This window comes from Hydra vulgaris, chromosome 14 (genome assembly GCF_038396675.1).
Source record: "Hydra vulgaris chromosome 14, alternate assembly HydraT2T_AEP".
Taxonomy (NCBI): domain Eukaryota; kingdom Metazoa; phylum Cnidaria; class Hydrozoa; order Anthoathecata; family Hydridae; genus Hydra; species Hydra vulgaris.
The window spans coordinates 42168893-42192154 of NC_088933.1; the positions used below are offsets into that span (position 1 = coordinate 42168893).

The 23262-nt window shown below is 28.3% G+C and overlaps 1 long non-coding RNA gene across 1 annotated transcript; it reads right to left on the reverse strand.

Annotated features, from left to right (window-relative positions):
- Nucleotides 1–14382: 14382 nt before the first annotated feature.
- Nucleotides 14383–15141, reverse strand: LOC136090476 (uncharacterized). Its single transcript, XR_010643444.1, has 2 exons — nucleotides 14840–15141; nucleotides 14383–14703 (listed from the first exon to the last, which is right to left on the reverse strand). It is a non-coding gene; the product is annotated as an uncharacterized LOC136090476 (long non-coding RNA).
- Nucleotides 15142–23262: the final 8121 nt, after the last annotated feature.

Below are 23262 nucleotides of genomic sequence, written 5' to 3' on the forward strand. Positions count from 1 at the left end.
TATAGTGGGTGTTTAATAAATATATTTAAAAAAAAAAAAAAAAACACTTGATGTTGCTTGCATCATTACCAATTTTGCCGCCAACAATAGTACCTAAAGAAATAACATTTATCACAAAATTGTCTGTCAATGATAAAACATGTTTTAAAAAACCAAAAATAAACAATTACATTCAAAAGCAAAATAAAGAAAATTTGCTTTTAAATTTGATTTCCAAAAAGTCAACAAACTAAAAGAAATCCACAATAAAAATTTATATTAAAATACTTATTATTAGTTTTGGAAAGTCATACATAAAAAAACTAAATGAAATTATAAAATGACCGCAGACATATTTGCAAATAATAAGTAGGAGAAAATGAGCAATGTACTACTGTTTTACGTTCTGCTATTTACTGTTAAAAAAAAAATATTTCAGTTTTATATAAGATACATTAGCTACACTTCAATGCTCGCCTTTTATGCATTTATAATAAGGAGTGCTCGTAAATTTACTTTTTTCTTTTCTTTTAAACTCGCTAAATAATGCATGTATTCCATGATAGCATTCAAAACATTTTAAACTGTTTTCCGTAGAGTGACTCCTCCCACTCCTCTCATTTGAGTAACCTTAAAAATATTTAAATAAATTAAATGCATGATTAAATATTGAATTAATCACCACTTTTAAAAGCTAATATTTTAAATATAAATATGTAAACTATTACCTTTTAACTGAACACTTAACTTACAAAACCCTGACAAACAAGGCCGCTGTGGATAGATATAAGTTGAGCAATTAATTTATATGTATAATACACAATATATATATATATATATATATATATATATATATATATATATACACACAGTCATGGACAAAAGTTTGCGACCACTGCAATTTTCGCATATTTTTTAATGTATTCTACTATGAATTGCTTTTGGGCTACTTTAGTGCTACAATTTTGAGCCAATTTGTGCTAATTGTAAATTATCTAAAATTGATGTTTACATGTTTATTTTCAGATCTAAATGAAATATTTTGGAACATTTTATATTACGGAGACCTTATTTGAAGCAGTGCTAGTTAAAATGGTACGCGGTAAAGAACTGACATCTGAAAAGCGAGCTCAGGTAGTTATTTTGTACAAAGAGAACATTTCTATAAGACAGATAGCCAAAAAGCTCGGTATTTCACATTCCACTGTTGTAGCTACTGTAAAGAGAAATCAAGAGCTGAAAAGTTTTAAATCCCGCCCGAAGGTTACAAGCAACCGTATGGATAATGCTATAATAAAGGCAGCAAAAAAATCACTAAGAGCATCCTCAAGTCCCATTAGAGGCAAACTGCCTGGATCACCATCCAAGAAACCAAACAGTCGGACAATACGCAGACGATTATTTGATGCAGGCTTGAAATCTTACCGACCAGCACGGAAGCCGAAGCTTTCACCAAAGAATATTCGCGATCGCATAGCGTTTTGTCAGAAGTACAGGCAGTGGACATCAGCCCAGTGGAAACAAGTGATGTTTTCAGATGAGACAACATTCACGCAATTCTACTCATTTTGTAGACATGTCAGACGCCCACCAAATCAGAGGCATAATCCAAAGTACGTTATACCAACAGTCAAACAGGCTCCAAAAGTTATGGTTTGGGGAGCAAAACTAGTAAATTTAAGATTTTTACTGGGGAGTAAATAAAAAGTGGGAACTCCCACTTTTTATTTACTCCCCAGTAAAAATCTGATATGAAATTTTTAGCGCGGAGTAAAAAACGTGTATGAGATTTTTACTCTCTTTAAGAGATTTTTACTCTCAAATTAATTTTAGCGAAATTACAAATAAACAAGACATGCACGCCAGATTTGCTGATATATTTAGTTATTTAAAATATAAAACGTATCCAAAAGAAGTTTTAAGTAAAGGTGATAAAGCCAATTTTAGAAGACAAACAAAGCCATTTATAGTTCATAATAATGAGCTATATCATTTAAATAAAGCTGCAAAGGTATTCTATTATTTCGAAATGTTTTAAACAATTTTGTCATTTTTATCCTGTTATAACTAGAACCTAGTTACCAGATAAACACGAAAATTTATAACTAGATAAACACTAAAAACTTTGTAGTTTTTATTCTCATTATATTTATGGTTTATAGCTTTTTTTTAGAGAAAAGTTATTTGGAGCAGAGATGAACAACAAAACATAATAAAGCTTGTTCATGAAGGAAACGATGTCTCTGTTGAGTCCAAAGCTTTATCTGGTCATACGGGTATTAATAACACTACACATCACATTCAAAGTAGATTTTTTTGGTATGCAATGATAAAAGATATTATAACCTATGTTTCCGAATGTGAACAATGTCAAAAGTCGAAAAACAGGAAACTTCAGTCAAAACCATTGCTACAAAATGTTTTAATTCCAAAAGGTAATATGAAGCAAGTAGGAATTGATTTAACACAACTACCAGAAGTTAATGGCTATAAATATCTGGTTGTATTAGTCGACTACTGCAGTAAATGGGTTGAAGCAGAAGCACTTACTGATAAAACTGCTAGAACTGTGGCTTTTTTTTTGTATAAACAGATATGTCGACATGGTTGTTTTGAAATTCAAATAAATGACCAGGGTCGTGAGTTTGTAAATGAAATTTCTAAAGAACTTTACTCAAAAACAGGAACAATTCAAAGATTACGAGTGCATATCATCCTCAAGCAAATGGATTAATAGAGCGACAGAATCAAACAATTAAACGTACATTAGTAAAGGTGCTGGATGAGGCTGCTCTGGAATGGCCATACGTTATTAGTGTTTTGTTTTCATTGAGAGTTAAAAAACATAAGTCTACTGGGTTTTCACCATTTTCATTGCTTTACCAAAGGGAAGCAGTTCTTCCTATTGATTTAGATTGCAATTTAATTGATTTTAATGATGATAACGCTCTTAGCAATGATGATTCCTACAACAAAAAAATAATTTCAGAAACCTTTTATGCAATGAATAAAATGAAGAATGAACTTTTTGATGAAGCCTATCAAAATATAGAAAAATCTCAAAAAAGGCAAAAACTTGATTATGACAGGAGAATTGCTCCAAATTTTGAAATTAGCATAAATAAAAAAGTGTTGCTAAGAAATAGTAGACGTGATGATAGAAAAGGCGGGAAACTTGTAAAGCCTTGGACTGGACCATATATTGTAACATCCATTTCAAGCACAAATAACTGTACCTTGAAAAATCTAAAGGGTCAAGTTTTAAAAACAAAGTACAACTTGGCAAAGTTATGTTTATATAATGAAAAGATAACTGATGGTAAACAAGAAATCACATTCAATCAAATGAATACGCAAATTTCTATTGATAAGATTGGAAAATATGCAACTATTGAAATGAGAACTTCTATTTCTGAAAAATTTGGAATTGGTATTACCAAAAATATATTTACTGCAGATATTAATCTACTTTCATGTCCAAAACAACTACACAGTACCACAGGCGATGGTAATTGCTTTTTTAGGGCAATATCTTATATCATTACAGGCAGTGAAAGCAGTTATGAAATTATAAGAGAAAAAGTTGTAAGACATATGTGTACCCATATTAATGATAAAATGGCTTCATATATGAATCAATCGGTCATAACATATCTAAATGAAAGTGGTATGAGTGATAATGCAACATGGGCAACTGATGCAGAAATAATTGGGTGTGCCTCACTCATGGGTATTGATATAAAAGTATATAGCAAATATGGTGAGGAATTAAAATGGCTGACTTACCCATGTAGTTTAACACTTACTCAGCTTAGTGAACATGCTATATTCCTTGACAATTCAACTGCAAATCACTTTAATGTTGTACTGTTGTAAAAAAAATTTTTTGCAGAAAAATAGTTGTAAATCATCCTCTTCATAACTTTAAGATATATGATTTGTATAAATATTTTTGATTTATTTATTTCTATATAACTGTTACTTACTATTAAAGGTTTGCTGATTGCAAAATACATATACATATATATATATATATATATATATATATATATATATATATATATATATATATATATATATATATATATATATAAATTAGTAAAAAACACTTATCTAACTTTTATCTTCTACTTGAAGTTTCATCATTGCTGGATCATCAGGAAGAGTTACTAAATCTCAAAAAAAATTCAATTTATAGAAAAAAATATTTTACAGGAAGTTATAAATTATTATAAAAAAATTTTTAATTACTATATTTTTTTGTTAACGGGAAGTTACAGAAAGTAATTATTAAATAATTTTCTTTGGAATGGGGATAGTTTAATTTGGTCATTTGTTTTTATAATTTTTTAAGAGGTATTTATTTTCGTGTCTACATTTAGAAATTAATTCAGATTTTTTATTTAATAAATTTTCTTGATTTAAATGAGTAATTATTTCAAATTTTTCTTGCAAACATAGCATACATTTTTTGGAAATGTTATTATAGGCAGGGGCAGATTTTAGAATAGACCATTGTAAATTTTTATTTTTTTCTTTTAAATCCCAAATATATTTTGACAGCATAGTCTCTTGAATATTTTTTGTGTTTAAACGATTGTTTGTGGTTGGCATAACGTTTTTTCCATTCCCCTCGGTTAAGCCAATATATTGTTTATCAGGGTTATTTTGTGAGAAAACAATGCACTTGTTAATTACATTTTTCGAAAGGCATTTTCCATTTAGAGGGCAATCTATTTTTTGATTACAATTACAATAATCAGTGTTTTTTTCTTTTATATGTTCATTTTAATTTATTAACGCGTAGTTGTGGCCTTTTATAATTCTTTTTAAATTTTTTGTACATATATAGATATATATTTTTTGACAGTGCCAAAGTTCCTTGAATAATTTAAATTTATTTGCTTTAATTTCTAGGACCTAACAAATAAATTATAATAATTTCTTTGTTAATATTTTCTTTCCGAGATATGAAATATAATAGGCGGTGTGAATAAAAATGAGCAATTGCTTTTGCTATGTGTTTTAGGAGCAATTACTTTTACGTAAAGTGGAGCAATTGCTCCAAAAACACATAGCAAAATCAATTGCTCATTTTTATTCACAACGCCTAGTGTAATACTCCTAGCATTTGTGCCCATATTTATGGTAAGGTATGGGTTTTATCGCACTATTTTCCATAACAATTTAAATATCGTTTTTTCAAGGCTGTCAAGGGGAAAAAAACTCATTTAATATTAAGTTTAAATTTAAAGTTTAAAACAAATTTATTTATGTTATGTAAGTTTAAAACAAATTTATCACTATCGGGAATAGAATATGAATTTTACAGATACGTGCGTACTTAATCCGTTTTAATTAAAATAATAAAACAATTTTTACTTCCATTATGATTTTAATTCCTTATATTGAAATGTAGGAAATAAATTATTTTTAAAAGTTGTTTGCTACTATATGTAACTTAAAATTTTAGTTAACAATAAAATTATTATTAAAAGTTTAACTTTTAGTAGCGCTATATAAACATAACGGTGAAAACATCTAAAGGGAGTAAAAATCTTATAAAGAGAGTAAAAATCTCATACGCGTTTTTTACTCCGCGGTAAAAATTTCATATCAGATTTTTACTGGGGAGTAAGAAAAAAGTGGGAGTAAAAATCTCATACTACACCGGCATTTGGATTATGCCTAAAAATACAACGATCAATGGTGCTGTTTACTTGAGTATACTGATGGATAAGCTGCCACCATTTGTACCAATACATGGCATCACTCATTTCCAGCATGATGGCGCACCTTGTCATGGTACCAAGGCTGTTAAGGACAGGCTGCGTTCTGAAAATATCCCGCTACTGGAACCTTGGCCAGGCAACTTTCCAGATCTCAATATTATTGAGAATGTTTGGACTGTAATGAAGCAGAAGATTGCTGCACATAGCCCAAGTTCTGAAGATGACCTCATCAACTGGATTAAACTTGTGTGGGTGCAGGAGATTACGCCGGACTATTGCAAGAAACTGTGTGAATCGATGCCAGGACGTATTGAAAATATTCTCAAAACTAAAGGATTTCATTGTAAATACTAAAATATGAATAGACATGCTGTTTAACCTGTATAGTGTGAATAAACATTCGAAATATATGTACTGATTTATAATTTACTACTTGTTTTTCTAAATTTTGAGTGTTTTTTGTAAAAAATTGCTGTGGTCGCAAACTTTTGTCCATGACTGTATATATATATATATATATATATATATATATATATATATATATATATATATATATATATATATATATATATATATATATATATATATATATATATATATATATATGTATATATATATATATATATATATATATATATATATATATATATATATATATATATATATATATATATATATATATATATATATATACAGTCATGGACAAAAAAAAAGCTTAGATAGACATGCAAGAGAACTCAACTAAATTTCTACAACTGATATAGAAGAAAAAAAAAAAAATTTTATTTGGTGCATTGATTCTTAGATAGAAAAAAAACAAGAAAAAAATGATGAAAATTTGAGAATTTTTATTGAAATAACGAAATAGACCAAACTAATACTTTGTGGTGAAGCCACGGCTTTTGATCACTGCCTTGCACCGACGAGGCAAGGATTGTAAGAGTTCCTCAGAAATGTTCTTCCATTGATTTTGAAGAATTTGAAACAACTCTTCTTCATTTTTTGGAGCTTTTGTCTTGATTCCATATTCCAATATACTCCAGAGATTCTCGATAGGGTTCATATCAGGACTTTGAGCTAGCCAAGAAAGAACCACTAATTTTTTGTTCTTCAAATAATTTTTCACATTGTTTGCCATATGTTTCGGGTCATTATCTTGCTGAAAGACCCAACTTTTATCTTTAAAGAGCTCATTTGCACTACAGTGTTGGTCATTAAATTAGGACATTGACAAAAAAGTTACATATTACATTTATTTTCATATATAAATGCACCAAAATGAAATACTGATAATGAAATAGTTAGTGAGTGCATCCTAAATCACATAATAAACCAGTTTAAAAAAAATTAATATATTGTATGTCCTCCTCTGGCATCTATGAGCGCTTTTATATGTCTTGGCATTCCACGAATAAATTGATCTGCAAGTTTCTTGAGACGCTCATCATGATGCCAGACATGAATTAGCTTCTCAATTAACTGTGCCCTATTAGTTGAACTTACTGTTTTATTTACTTCCCTCTTTAACTCTCTCCACAGTTCTTCAATGGGGTTACAATCTGGGCTGTTTCCTGGCCATTTTAATGCTGGGACATTCCTTTCGTGAAGAAGTTTAGCGATGGATTTGGCCATGTGACAAGGTGCACCATCATGCATATATATGCAATTGCCATCTGGATACCATTCATCTAATTGTGTAAATAACTTTCTCTCTCATAAGTTTTTGTATTTTTCTTGGTTCATTATACCATCTGCAATGTGGAGTCGCCCTGTCCCATGAATAGATATCACGCTCCAGACCATAATCTTCTGTGGGTGTTTAACAGTTTTTTGAATACAGTCCGGATGATATGCTTCTGTTGATCTTCTCCTAACATACTGTGTCCTTTCTCCCAAAACTTCTAGCATTGTCTCATCTGAGAAGCAGACCTAAGCATGGACAATGCAAAGTTTCTTTTAATGGAACACCACAATTTCATAACAATTAATAAACTAATTATTATCAATACTAAACAGAATGTCGAGGTTGCTCACATTAACGCAATTATTACATTTAAAACAAAAAGCAAAAAGTTTATTCTAATAAGTAATAATAACCAGCAAACAAGGACAATATTTACTAAAACAAATATTAATATTCAATAAATACCTTTGTCCAATCATCTTCAGTCCAGTTCTGGTGATCCTTCGCCCAAGCTAGTCGCTTCTTGCACATTGCCGGTGTAAGCTTTGGTTTTTTCTGTGGCCTGTAGGCCTTGTATCCATGTTCCACTAGGCGTCTTCTCACAGTTCTACTACTGACTTCAACTCCAGCTTTCCTTCATTCACTGACTAAATCAGAAGATGATCTACGCCTGTTTTCACGACAAAGCTTTATCAGTTCTCGATCACCACGGGGTGTTGATTTGCGTGGTCTGGCACAGTTACTTCTCTTAGTTTCAGTAATATTGCCACCAGTAAACAAAGTTTTTTAAATTCTGTCAGCAGTCTGATGGGAAACATTAAGTCTTTTAGCAATATCCATATTTGTAAAAGACGAGTGTTGCAACAAGGTAGCAACCTCACGACGTTTTGCGGGACTAATGTCCAAGCATTTACCCATTATTAATTTATAAACATTTACAGATATATTATAGTAATTTCAAAATATAAACTTCCCTTAAATCCAGTCAGTATATTAATTATTACTAATTTGACTAATCATTAAAAGTTTTATTCCGTTGCATACTGTTCAACGTAAACCATCACAACTTCAATATGAACTTAATCACCTCGTGACTTTTTAACCGACATACAACGATAAAACTAACTTAAAATTCTTAGCATTAATTAATATTTTTCAAAACGTTTGTTTATTATTAAATTACCATGGTTCCAGAACACTAACACGGCATTGGTTGTGTTATTTTTAACTCAAAATCAAGAAAAAGTGAAATTTTTATGAATGTCCTAATTTAATGGCCAACACTGTAGGTATCAGTTGATGAATTTAGATTTGTTTGTACATTTTAATGTCCATAATACCAGGAATTTTATACAAACGACCAACACCCGATGAAGTAAAACATCCCCATACATTCACTTTTTTATCGTGCTTTACTGTTGGCTGTGTTACTAATGGATCATAACGTTCATTATGTAACCGCCAAACACGCGACCGTCGACTGAAGCGCAAACAAAATGGTGACTCATCACTCCATAAAACATTTTTCCATTGTTCGATTGCCCAATTCTGATATTGCTTTGCCCAAGTCTTTTTTTCAGGTTACTTTCAGAAATAAATGGTTTTTTAACGCTTCAATAGATTTAAATTTCCCAATAGAATGGATCCTTCGAAGAACCGTCCGTTTGTCAACATCTAGTTTAAAATTTCTCTTTATTTTAGCCGCTGTTATCTTTCTAATCTTTCGAACCTCTCTTATAATTATTCTGTTCTCTCTGGCAGTTGTTTTACGCCTTCTTCCGCTCCCTTCTTTGCGTTTAAAACTTCCCGTCAAACAATACTTGAACAAAAATCTTCGAATTGTAGTGCACCATCGATTCAATTTTTTTCCAATTTCATGGTCAGTGTATCCACTTTCACGCCATGCCACAATTTAGTCCTTTTCAAACTCAGTGAGTTGTTTTCTTATCTTTTTTGGAGTTGTCTAGCGCATTGTTCGACTTGGGTGCTTTGATAGAAAAAGCGATTGATAGAAAAAACAATTGAAGCAAGAAAAATAATTTAGGATTACGTTTTCGCTCACAATAAATATTTTTTTTCACAACTCGCTAAAAATTTGTCCGGAATTCGACATGTCAAGCTCTAACTGACAAATAATAAAATGATATAAACATGTGGTTGTAGTTTGCCCAAAGATATTTCTAGAATATTAAAGATACACTATTGAAATGAATTAATTCTTCCTGAAATAGTATTAAAATATATATATATATATATATATATATATATATATATTGTAAAGAATATTTGATTGTCATTCTTTTTTGTTGTAATTTTTTTAGAGTTAACGTAAGCTTTTTTTTTGTCGGACACTGTATATATATATATATATATATATATATATATATATATATATATATATATATATATATATATATATATATATATATATATATATATATTTGAAAGATGACATCTTGTATGAGAGTATATTATATATTATTTTAAAACATCAAGAAATACAGTTTCTCTCAATACAAATAATATTATTTTATAAGAAATTTTCGCTGGGTTATAGATACCAGCATCATCAGCTTGTAAAATGTTACAATAATTTTTAATCGTTATAGTTTATATAAAATTGTTACTATTGACGTCAGCGGTTGAATGGCTTCTTTTGATTTTTAAATTTTAAAAATGGCGTCCAAAACATAGTTTTTACATATTGGCCTTCATCAAGGTTAATTCCGCCGTTTCGCGCAGAGCACATGTTGTTTTGTATTTCTAACGCCTCTCTAATTTTTCTTTCAAACTTTTTATTTTCTACTTTTAACGTTCTTGTTTTTTCCCAAATAATATTTTCTTTGCAAAAGGTTTTATGATATGCTAATGCAGATTGATTAGGCTTGTTTTCATTAATGCTCTTCTGATGTTGATGCATCCGCGTACTTACCTGCATTTTTGTTTCACCTATGTAGACTTTGGAGCAGTTGCATTTTATTATATACGTTCCAGGTTGGCTGTTACTTGGTAGTTTTGTTTTGTTTTTTGATGTTAATAAAGATCTTAAATTTGGGTTTGATTTAAATACTGCTCTGTACCCTGCTTTTCGGAATATTTTTCGAAGTTTTGGTGAAAGGCCTGGTACCCAAGGTAAAGACACTACAGGAAGATTGTTGCATTCTGATGGAATTTTGTTTTTATTTTGTCTTTTTTGATGGAATTGGTGTGTAATATTTCTCAATAGCTATAAATTATTATATATAGCAATAAATTATTGTAACAATAAATTATTGTAGCAATAAATTATTGTTTATAGCAATAAATTATTGTAACATTTTACAAGCTGATGATGCTGGTATCTATAACCCAGCGAAAATTTCTTATAAAATAATATTATTTGTATTGAGAGAAACTGTATTTCTTGATGTTTTAAAATAATATATATATATATATATATATATATATATATATATATAGACACACACACACAATATATATATATATATATATATATATATATATATATATATATATATATATATATATATATATATATATATATATATATATATATATATATATATATAAACTTACTAGGTATGCAATCCTCCTTATCCAAATATTAAAAAATTATTCCACTAAGCTTAGGTTTTGGTATGAAGTTATTAGTATGAAGGAGCTTGAATTTATTGATTTTAATTTTAAGTTAGATAAAGTCTCATGGTCATGAGCTCACAAAATAAACTTTTTGAGGGAAAAATATTTTGCCTATTTAATTACCGTTTATAGTTCATATTTTTTAATTAAATGTATTAATCTAAATAAAAAGATATTATTATAGAGCTATATAGTTAAACCGTAGGTTAATACTCGATAACTATAACTAAATGTGACCAAATCTGGAAGAATGGACCTTAAATGGGAAATCACATTTTGGTAGTTATTAACAGATTTAAATACAGATTTGAAAGAGCTTTAAAAAAAGACAAATTTCATTAAAATCGTCGAATAATTGGCCAAGTTAATATTATTTTGATATTTTAAACAGTAAATAAAACTCAGTATTTTTCCGAAAAACACAATTAAAGTTAAACAATAATAATTATTAAACCAACATAAAAATTAAGTTTTTTTTGTATGTCTCTTTTTTTGGACGTCCCAAGGACGATTTTGGACGTCCAAAAACATTAAAGCCCAAAATTGAACTTATTTGGATGTCCATCGGACGTTCAAAGACGTACTCTTTTGGATTTGGACCTAAACGGTACCTAAACGCACCTAAACGGTACGCCCTATGGACGTCCATGGACTTCCTGTGCCCATTGGGAAATAACAAAAATAAACGTATCATATAGCTCTTGGTCAAAAGTATTACAAGATGTCCACAAGGTTCGGTGTTAGGACCCCTACTTTTTAATATATATATTAATGATATATTCTAATAAATAATATGTTCAAATGAAATATGTTCTAATGTAATAGATAAGGACTTGCATGTTCTATTCAATAAACTTGAGAATAATATTAAGCTGATTATAAAGTGGTTTAAATGTAACTGTCTAAAACTTAATCCTAAAAAATGGACATAAACATGAAACAACTTGGGCACATATTGATCGTATTCAAATTTGGGAAGAGAATGATGTCAAACTTCTTGGAATAACAATAGATAACAAACTAATTTTTAATAGACATCTGCCTCAAGTCTGCGCCAAAGCAAATCAAAAACTTAGCATTCTTAGAAGAGTATCACAACCTTCAGAAAGAGAAAATAGTATTAAACTCCTTTAAATAACAATTCATGTCTACTTGTGTGGATGTAAAGTAAAGTTGTGTGGATGTAAAGTAAAGTTGTGCGGATGTAAAGTAAAGTTGTGTGGATGTAAATGCAGTAAAGCAACAAATTCATAAATTTATTTGCTTGATATACAATGATTAAAAATCGACATTTGAAAAGCTTTTAGAAAAAGATAACTCTGTCTCAGTATATTAAAGAAATTTGTAGTTTTTAGCTATAGAAATGTTCAAAATTAAAAATAATCCTAACCAAAGCTCACAAAGTGACATATTTTTTAATAAGAAAACGCTTAATACACGAATTAATGCTTATTTTAGTGACCCTTGTATTATATCAGAATAGTTTGGAAAACATTCACTTCGCTATCTAGGACCATTAATTTGGAGCTTGATCCCAAGAGACATTGCTTCCTCAACCAACATTTAAGTTTTTAAAAAAAAATTAGAATGCGTAAAGCAATCGAGTGCCCATGCAAAATATATCATTAATAAAAGAAAGAAAGACAAAAAAAAAAATTAAAAAAGCTATTATAATTAGAACAAATTTACATGTGGTAACCATGGTCACCACCATTGGTTTATATGGTTCAGTATTTTACTGTGACTTAGTTTACCAAACTTAACCAAGTTTAAATGAAGTTAAATAAGAATATTAATAACTAAAGTTTTTCTTGATGAAAACATCTCATGGAAAACGCATATCGGTACAAAAATTTCTTAAAATATTGGAATTTAATATAAAACCAGAATAGATTTATGTAAAAAAAGTCCAACTCAACTTGATTACTCATTAATTCATAGTTATTTAAATTATGGTAATGTTGCATAGGGAAGCACTGAAAAAAGTTGAAATGCCTTTATCGCCATCAGAAACATACGATCCGTTTAATAAATTTTGCAGATCGATACGCTGATTCCAAACCATTTATATTGAAATGAAAGTTCTTAATATTTATGAGCTTAATGTTTTTAATGTTTTGTGCTTTAAGTATATGTGGAAAAATGACATATATTACCTGTTTTCAAAGATCTCTTTTGTTTGAAACCAATAAATAAGTATACACTTAGAAACAATAATTCTATATATAAGCCCTTTGTCGAACCAAGTTTAATCAGTTTTGTATTGGATATTGTGCACCCTATCTTCGGAATAAAATTGTTTTGTCCAATTTCGACATGCATTTTACTTTTCCCATTTTCAAATTTAAACTGAAAAAATTAATTACCTTAACCCTTTAAGGTTTTAACCCGAAGTGTCGAGACAAGTCGTGTTCATATTAAAGAGAATGATAAAAAAAAAATGTTTGGACAAAATTTTTTTTAGTAAAACAAAATAATAAAGGTATACCAAGAAAAGCAAACTTTGTTGCTTTACTCGAAGCTTGCCGTCTCCATGTTAGCCAGTCTCTCTAAGTCTTAAAAATATACGCCGCACTCGGCTGTTTCAAACCGAGCCTAACGGTTTCTTGTTATTTTTTGAAAATATTGACTTAAGGGGTGTTACTAAAACTTCTATAACTTTTAAAATATTAAAGATAATTTTGTTTTGTAAAAAGAATAAAAACACCAATGAAATGTTTCATCTTACGACATTTAATGCATTAGTAAAAAAAACGCGACAAATGATGAAGTTGGCTGAATTCTAATAATTTGATGTTACTTTTTATCAAAAAAAAATCAGAAAAATTTATTTCTGATAGTTATTCTCAAATATACCCATTGTTTGACCATTATAAAAACAAAAAAACCTTACTTAATTGTTTAAGAATAGCTAAAACAGACTTTATTGAGGACTGAAAGCAAACCGCACTTTTCGCAAAGTTATGAAAAATGTAGTTAAAAGGAGGATTAGCTGTTAAAAGAGTACATTTTTAAACCTAGGAGTTCTTGTTTTAGAAACTTATTTTCCTAAGCCAATAAATTTATTGCATTGCAAAATAAAGCCAGATTTCGATTTTGGAATATTTAGTCAAAACATTTAAAGCTTAAGCATTTATTTTTTTCTGTGCATACAGTTCTAATAATATGGTGTTAAGTTGTTAATGAATAAACACTCACCAAGTCTAATAAAATAATTCATGACCAAATTTAAGTTTAAGTTTTTGAATTAACCTCGCTTTTGGTAGTAGAATTATTTTATAGCACTTGAATCTATAGTCTCTTCTCTCTGTAAATAAAGTGTTTGAATATACAAATAGCTAATTGAAATCTTTTGAAAATTTGTTTTTATTCCCATTAAAAACTGTTTTATAATCAGTTGGTTTACTGATAGGTTCTTTAAGTAGTAAACTATCTTTGTACATCCAATTGATATCAGATTCATACTCATGCTAAACCAGAAAAACAATTGCTCCACTCAGAATTTTGATAACGTTTACAAATTCTTAATTTATTGAACTAAATTTTTACACCAACTTAATATGAGATTTATATTCCATTCTTTAACCAGCGAGGAGGTATGTAGAGCAGAGGTACTGCAAAGGTAGAACTAACTTCTGGTGATAAACATCGAAAGGATATGTAATATATCTATAAAAAAATGTTACATATAATGAAGGACAATACATTTTTTAAATTAAATACACAAACATAAAAGATCATACCCAACCAACATACCAGTTGCTCTGATCACAAGTTAATATATAAAAACTAGATTTTTACATACATTTGATGCAAGACTAGTATTCCATTCTTTAACCTGAGCAAAGGTATTGCATAGGTATAAATAACTTCTGAAGATAGGAACAGAATGGGCACCTACCTAATATATAAAATCAATATATCAAAAAATAATATTTTAAACTAACATTACACAAATATTAGAACAGAATAAAATTATCTTATATATAAATTAAAGATCTCATATAATTTATCTTACTTGTAAATAGTTTTTTTTTTGTTGTTGTTTTTAATTTTTTAAATATTTTAACTAAATTTGATGACCACAAACAAGACAAAGACCTTGTCTATAAATTATAAACTTAAAATTTAAACCCACAAAAATGTTGTCGTAGTCTAAATAAGAATCAACCACAACTAAATCCTTATCGCTACTAGCAAAACATTTGCAAATTTGGCAACTGTTCTGGCTTAAATCACTAATTTTTGCTATTTTTTTTTCAATATTAATTTTTTTAGCAAACTTACATTTTTGGCACGAGCAGATGCAAATTTACGCTGTGCTGTTTTAATTTTTTAAAAAAGTTGGAACTGCTCCTCCTGTTTTAGCCTAATACTCATAGTCTCTAATTGAGAACTTAATGAGTTACAATGTGTGTTGAGAGCCCTATTTTTAGAATTTAAATCTGTAATTTCAGCTTCCAACTTAAATACTTACATTTAAAATTTTTCTATTTGCTCCATATTTGTTTTATTTTCAGAAGTTAATTGATCAATTTGATTCAGTAGCTCCTTACTGTTATTTAAAGTGAAAAATTCATCTGCATCTGCTGATTTTTTTTTTTTTTGAGTGGAGCTTGCGACAGTTGCATTTTAAAAAATTCTTCGTTTTTTATAGCTTTAAAATTTTTTTTATATTTCGTTTTTTATAGCTTTAAAATTTTTTTTATATTTCTTTTTTTGGCGTGTTAACTTTAGGCACATTTTATCAAACTCGTCATTACTAGGCATATTAAAATCAATTGACAAAAGAAAACTCATAAAACTAAATAAATCACCTCTTATTTTAAAGACTGTCATTAAAATGGAAATGAAATTGTTACTGATCTTATCTGTCCTAATTAATCGCTTAACAAAAGGAAAGTTACACCTATCTTCCCAACCATTTTTCCATCTAATATGTTGTTTTAGAATTTCCCTCTCAGTTGAATACATTGTTATCAAAATAATATTGACTTATTTTTTTTTTTTTTTTATTTTTTTTTATTTTTTTTTTATTTTTAGGTGCCCCAAGAAGTCCTAACGGTCTTGTCACAGAGCACCGCGGAAGTGCATTTAACCGGGAAGTTCACGCCTCCTTCCTTACCGTGACGCGAAAATTTGTCCAGAGCTCGTTTCGAACCTGGATCTCCTGCTTATAAAGCAAGCGCTCTAACCACTGCGCCACGGCCGCACTGGGTTCACCTCCCCAAAGCCGAGAAGGCCACTACAGATGAGGAGGCTACTTGTGGTTATCACCCTCTCTCAACTTTATAACTCCGTAACACGAACCAGAGAAACAAGTTGAGCGCGGTACTACCAGGGACGTGGTCGGAATCGAACTCGGAACCTCTCGCTTATAAAGCGAGCGCTCTACCACTACACCACTACCGCATATTTTTTTTTTTTTTTTTTTTTTTTTTTTTTTAATTTTTATTTTAGGTGCCCCAAGAAGTCCTAACGGTCTTGTCACAGAGCACCGCGGAAGTGCATTTAACCAGGAAGTTCACGCCTCCTTCCTTACCGTGACGCGAAAATTTGTCCAGAGCTCGTTTCGAACCTGGATCTCTGCTTATAAAGCAAGCGTTCTAACCACTGCGCCACGGCCGCACAATTATTAATAAATATAATCAAAACAAATAAAAATAATATTAATTAACAAATATATGCACTAGATAAAAGTGGATTTGACAACTTATCTGATATTAGTTTGCTAATCCAAAGAGAAAAATTCCGCGTAACTTTTTTTACTTTTATACTTCAAAAATTGACTCGCCGAAACAGTTGTTTGCAGAATATTCGTTAATAAATAGTTTGGGACGTAACGCATAAAGGTTACGTCATCGCAAAAAAACGTCAACACAAATGTACGCCTAAAACTATCAAGGTTAGTTGTAAAACATGACATTTTTGAAAACATATTTCATAACATAGCTGAAGGCACGTAAAATAATTTTTTTATTTTCATTTGCATAAAAGGTTGAAATTTCATTAACTTACGTCATCCATCAAAAAAGTTACGTTTTGCATTTAAAAACGATCAATTAAAAAATATAAATGCTTTAAAAACAGTCTTTTTGTAAAAAATTCTCTAGGATGACGCAGGAATCTGATAGAATGGACATTTAGGGTTAAGTGTTCCAAATTTCAAATATCAAGCACAAAGCTATATTTTGAAATCTTAGTTGGCCCAACTCATGTTTTCCGGAAAATATGCGAAAATTAGAAAAGTGGTTCTAAATTATTAAAAATATTTTGGCAATATTTATTTTTATACCAAATAATGTAAATATTTATTTAACAAGGAAAGATAGAACTTTTATATTTTTTTAATTGCAAGATGAAAGCATTTATATAAAAAAGTTACTATTAATTTAAATTTTGTGAATTTTTATACTTTTTATGCGGAAATACTTTTTTTTTTGATAAACTCATGACGTCACGCTCGTTTTTATGTTGAGTGAAACAGCTGTGTAGACTTCTACACGGTGATTTAAATATAAATTTAATTATAAGTAGCTTGCATCCAACTCAAGAGTTCTTAAATTTACTATCTGCTAACTACTTCTCGCTTCATATTGTCCATCCTACTCGTATAGTTAATAAATCTATAACATTAATTGACAACATATTTTCAAACCTTGAATCAAATAACTTTACTGCAGGTAATTTCACAACATCTATATCTGATCACCACCCTCTATTTCTGATTGCTCATGATATCTTAAAAATAACATCAAACAAAAAACAGCTCTTAATGAAAGAAACTGTAAAGTATTTAATGAGGCATTTTTATCTGATTTTAAAAAAGATTTTAATGATAAGGTTGCCAATGAGTCTTGTGATAATGAATGTAATAGCTTGCTTCTTAAAACTATTATAAATTACCTATTATAAATCTTAACACTATAAGTAAATTGCAAGAAATGAATGCTTTTAAAAATGGATATAAAATTCAAAACAAAACCATGGATCTCTGATGATAATCAATTAATAATTAAAGAAAGTAAAAAAAATTACCATAACAACTATTTAAAAAGAAATATACTAAAAAATATGAAAGCAACATGGAAAGGTATTGCTAATATTATCAACCTTAAGTCTACTTCACAAGTTTCACCAACCATAATTCTCCAAAACAACAATATCCTAACTAATCCCATTGACATCTGTAATGCTTTAATATCTATTTTTCCAATGCTTGCCTAGACATCCAATCAAACATTCCTTTATCTAAGAATCACTTTACTGATTACCTATCAAACCCTTCACCAAATTCCTTTTTTACTAAGCCTACGGATAGTAGTGAAATAATAAAGGTTATTTTAACTCTAGATGCACCAAAGTCTGGTCCCTAACAGTATCCCAATAAATATCTTAAAACTACTTAGAAATGGAATTTCAATTATTTTGTCAAATATTTTCAATATTTAATTCTCTAAGAGAGTCTTTCCTGATATTTTAAAGACTGCTAAAATTGTTCCTATTTTTAAAAAAGATTCCAAGTTATTAGTATCTAACTAGCAGTAAGCAACCCGTAATACGGGTTAGTAATAAATAAATAACAATTTGACTTGATATATTATCTGAAAAATATAAAATACAAATTCATCTATTTGGGCTGCCATTGTCCCGGTTTGTTCACTGAAGAACGTTATAAAAGTTTTAATTAGTTTAGCATTGTGCTCTACTCCGCAAAAATTGGGACAATAGCAGCCTTAAGCTTATATTGGTCTTGGCATTTAGTAAAGACCGCGTAACTTTAAATATTAGGTTGTTTTTAATAACAGCAAGCACCAGAAAAGAAAAGCCAAGTACAACTTACCAATACGAAAAGAAAAAAAAAAGATTATCTCAAACTAAAAAAGCATTATTTTACAGATTTATTATTGTATTTTAGAATAAGTAAGTTATAATAAAGGGGAGCATTATTTTTTATATTTATTATTGTGTTCATGAATTAGCGACTCGTAGAACATTTGTTAAACATGGTCAAAATCAATTATGGTAACAAAAAAAACATTAGAGCTTAGTAATAACAGGGTGTTCCAATAGTGATGTCCTTTATTAATAAACTTCCTTTAAACAGAGGAGGATACTTTGTTAAAAAAAAGTTACAATAAGTTATTATATTAATAAATTAGTTACTGTTTTTAATGGCATCGGCAAAAAATAATACCCCAAAATAGCTATAGCACAATTAACCATTAAAAAAAAGGCTTCTTAATGTTATCACTAAACAAAATTTTTTACCTCAATAGTTTAGAATCCCAACTTCTTCTTAACTGTGAATAATGATTAACACAGTAAATTTCATATCATATGAATTTACTAAATTAAAACCATGTTTCAACAGTAAGTAAACTAATAAAGCAATGACAACTAAAAAAAAAAAATACAATTATGTTTGAACTTCAAAAAATATATAAAATCATTTTATTTTAGGATAATCATAACCAATTATTTGAAAATATAATAAAATTTGATTCGTATAAAAATGCGGTGACTAATGTTAGAACTAAAATATATATAACAAATCTGATAATAGTCTAACTTTTTACAGTCATAAAAAAAGTTATTATAATTTTTACCTTATCAGTTGTGACATCATAAAATATCTGAAATTATTGAGAAACAAAGTTGAGTATAATAAAAAGTAGATATACATAAGGTTAAATTTTAATTAAAATATAAATTATAGCACTTATCTGATGGGTCTAAGAAATTATAATTGGTAACTTTGAAAGAAAAAAAAAAGAAAAAGGTATGTAGCTTAACAAATTCTAGTATTTATATTTTAATACTGATTATAGTAAGATTTATACTTAGTCTTAGTTCTAAAGTGTCTTAAGTAAAAAATAATTAACAGAAATCAAGACCACCCAGCACTATATAGTGCCAAGTAATATCACAACTTAGTAAGATCTCTTGACTGGCAATCATAACTAAAAAAAATTACAAAAATAGTCTAAAGTGGTAAACATCTACAAAGTAGTAAACATATCTACAAAAAGAAAAATCAACAAAAACCTGAAATCCTAATAACAAAGATATTATTTGGTAATAAAAACAAAAACACAATGTTGAATCTTACTTAGTTTCTATCTATAAAACAATTTTATTTAACTACTTAAAAGAGAAAAAAAAACAAAAAAAAAATCAAAATGCCTCATGTTAAGCAATGTATTTAAAAAAAAATCAAATGCAATTACTTTAGAACATATATGATATATATGTTCTAAACATATATGACAATGTCAGTTAGTATATTTTTATCTAAAGTAAAAAAAAAATGGAAACATTTAAGAACTAATTTAAAAATCTAAATATATATTCGGATACCTTAAAAAGAAGCAAAGCACAACATTCGTTTGACAACTTCCAACATATTTTTTTTTTACTTTCTACTACTTTTTCTATTTTCTATACCTTATTTTTTTTTATCTAAAGAAAATATACATATAGATACAGAGAAATATAAAATATACTGAAATATACTCAAATTTATGTAAATACACTTACATGTCCACAAATAACAGTCTTAATTTATTTAAAGAAAAGGAAACAGACTATAAAAATTAGAAAAAATATGAATAACCAACAACAAACTAACATTTATTTAAATTTTTATTGTAAAATTGAACAATGAACAACATCAACTCAACTTGTAACTAAAAATGTATCAGCTCTAATCGCCTTGTAGACCTTGCTTGAAAGACCACGTGGAGTAAAGAAATGCTTTTAGAAAAGCCTAGAAAGTTCTTTATTAAAAACCAAAGTGAAACGACACTACTATTAAATTAGCGTATTCATATTAAGATTAAATGTAGAAAAACAAACATATAATAACACAATTATATCCTAAACCACAATTCATTCATGCAAGAGAAATTATTATACATTTATTGAAAATCCAGAAACATTTTTTTCAAAGAGCAAAGGTTTTAACAATACTAAAGATAAATTTTATTTATAACAAAATGCTTTCATGGCTTTTATCCCAATTATTAAAAGCATGTGAAAGCATGAAACTACCCATAAATATCTTTTAACGCTAGACCCCATCTAAGAATTATAGTAATCTATATTTTCAATATTAACATCTATAACACAAAGCTTTAAATTTAAAAGTACAATTTAAAAAAAGATTACAATAAACTAATTACTTAATAAAATTTTAAAAAGATTTTATATTACCTATTATTTCAAGCTACTAAACATTATCTACCTAATGTCTACTTAAACATTTTTAACTCGTACCATAAAAGGTCATGACTTCTTTACAGGTTTTTACTCGTACCATAAAAGATCATGACTTTATGAATTGCTTACTGCTAGACTACACTTAGACCTAAAGCAGTAACACTGCATGACTGGTAAGGTTGATGAATCTTGTTCTAGATCTAAATCTCAAATATATTGTTTTTTGTAGTTATACTAACTATAAAACAACATTTTTTTTAATTTTATATAACATATAAAAACACCTCATTTAACAATCATGTACACATTAGATAAAATACATTTCATACTATTATAAAAACATTTATATAAACACACTTATAAAACAACTATATAACATATATCATCACATACACGTATTTATCAATAACATATATGCAAACCTTTAACAACTATAAAACAACATTTATTAGCATCAATTATTTTTAATTTAACAAAGAATGCAGACTACAATTCACAACATTTGAAGGAAAAAGATGAAACCATTAAAGAACAAAATCAAAAATTTCTAATAAACAAAAATACAGATACCTTAAAATGAAGCATAACACAGCATTCTTTTGACAAATTCCAGAAGAATTTTTTTTAATTTTTCTATTCCTCATTATTTTTCCTAAGAATATAAAATATACATATAGATAGAGAGAAATATAAAATAGGTTGAAATAAACGCAAACTTATTTATATAAACTTACATGACCACAAACAACAGTCTTATTTCATTTAACTTTTCATATTAAATACATAGATATTTTATTCTTATTATTCTTTCAACAAAAAATAATCTTAATCTATAAATAATTTAATAATTTTAATCTATAAATAATATAACTACTTCTAAACAAAATGAAAACAGGCTATAAAAATTAGAAAAATAAAAACAAACAACAATAAACAAACGATTATTTAAATTTTTATTTTAAACAATGAACAACATCAATTCTTCTTAAATATAAAAGTATAACAGCTCTAATTAGCTTGCTGACCTGACTCGAAAGACCGCATGGCACATATATAACCGCGCATAAAGTCTAGAAACTTTTAAAAAACTAAGAAATAGTGTATTTTACAGAATACAGAACCGTAAGTAACATTACGAACAATAGGCGAAACTATGCGTAACTATGCGCACTAATAATATTCATTAGCGTATTAATATTTAGACTATAGTCCAATATCCCTGCTCTTAAATATTTACAAAATTTTAGAAAGGCTTATGTTTAATCAAGTTTAAAATTTCCCTAACTATACTAACGTTCTGTGTGATTTACAATTTGGTTTCAGAACAAATTGTTCTACATCATTTGACCTATTAAGTATGAATAAAAATATTAGAAGTGCTCTAGATAAAGGATTGTTTGGTTGTGGCATCTTTATAGACCTTCAAAAAGCTTTTGATACTGTGGAGATATTAAAATTCTATTAAAAAAAACTAGCTTACTATGGTATAAAGAGTTTCAAATTCCTGCTTCGAATCTTTCCTTACAAATAGAAAACAGTTTGTGTCTATTAACGGATCAAACTCTAATATTTGTGGTGTGCATCACCACAGACCTGTTGGTCTCTACTGGGTCCATTATTGCTTTTAATCTATATAAATGATTTATCCATAAAATTTTGTAGAGTCCAAAACTTCGCTGATGACACAAATCTGCTATATCTTAATAAGTCAATCAATAAAATTAATAAATATGTCAAATATGATCTAAAAAAGCTCTGCAACTGGATAAATGTCAAATTTCTTTAAATATAAGTAAAACTGAGTTAATTATTTTCAAACCAAGGTTAACAAATCCTCATCATCAATTTAAAAGAAAATTAAACTGTAAAAAACAATTGTCTAAACTTAGACAGAACTGCATTATTGACAAAAAAAAACATTAAAATCTTGTTGACAAAAAAACATTAAAATCTATATATTTTGTCTTATTTAGTTCACACCTCACTTATGGTTGTTTATCTTGGAGA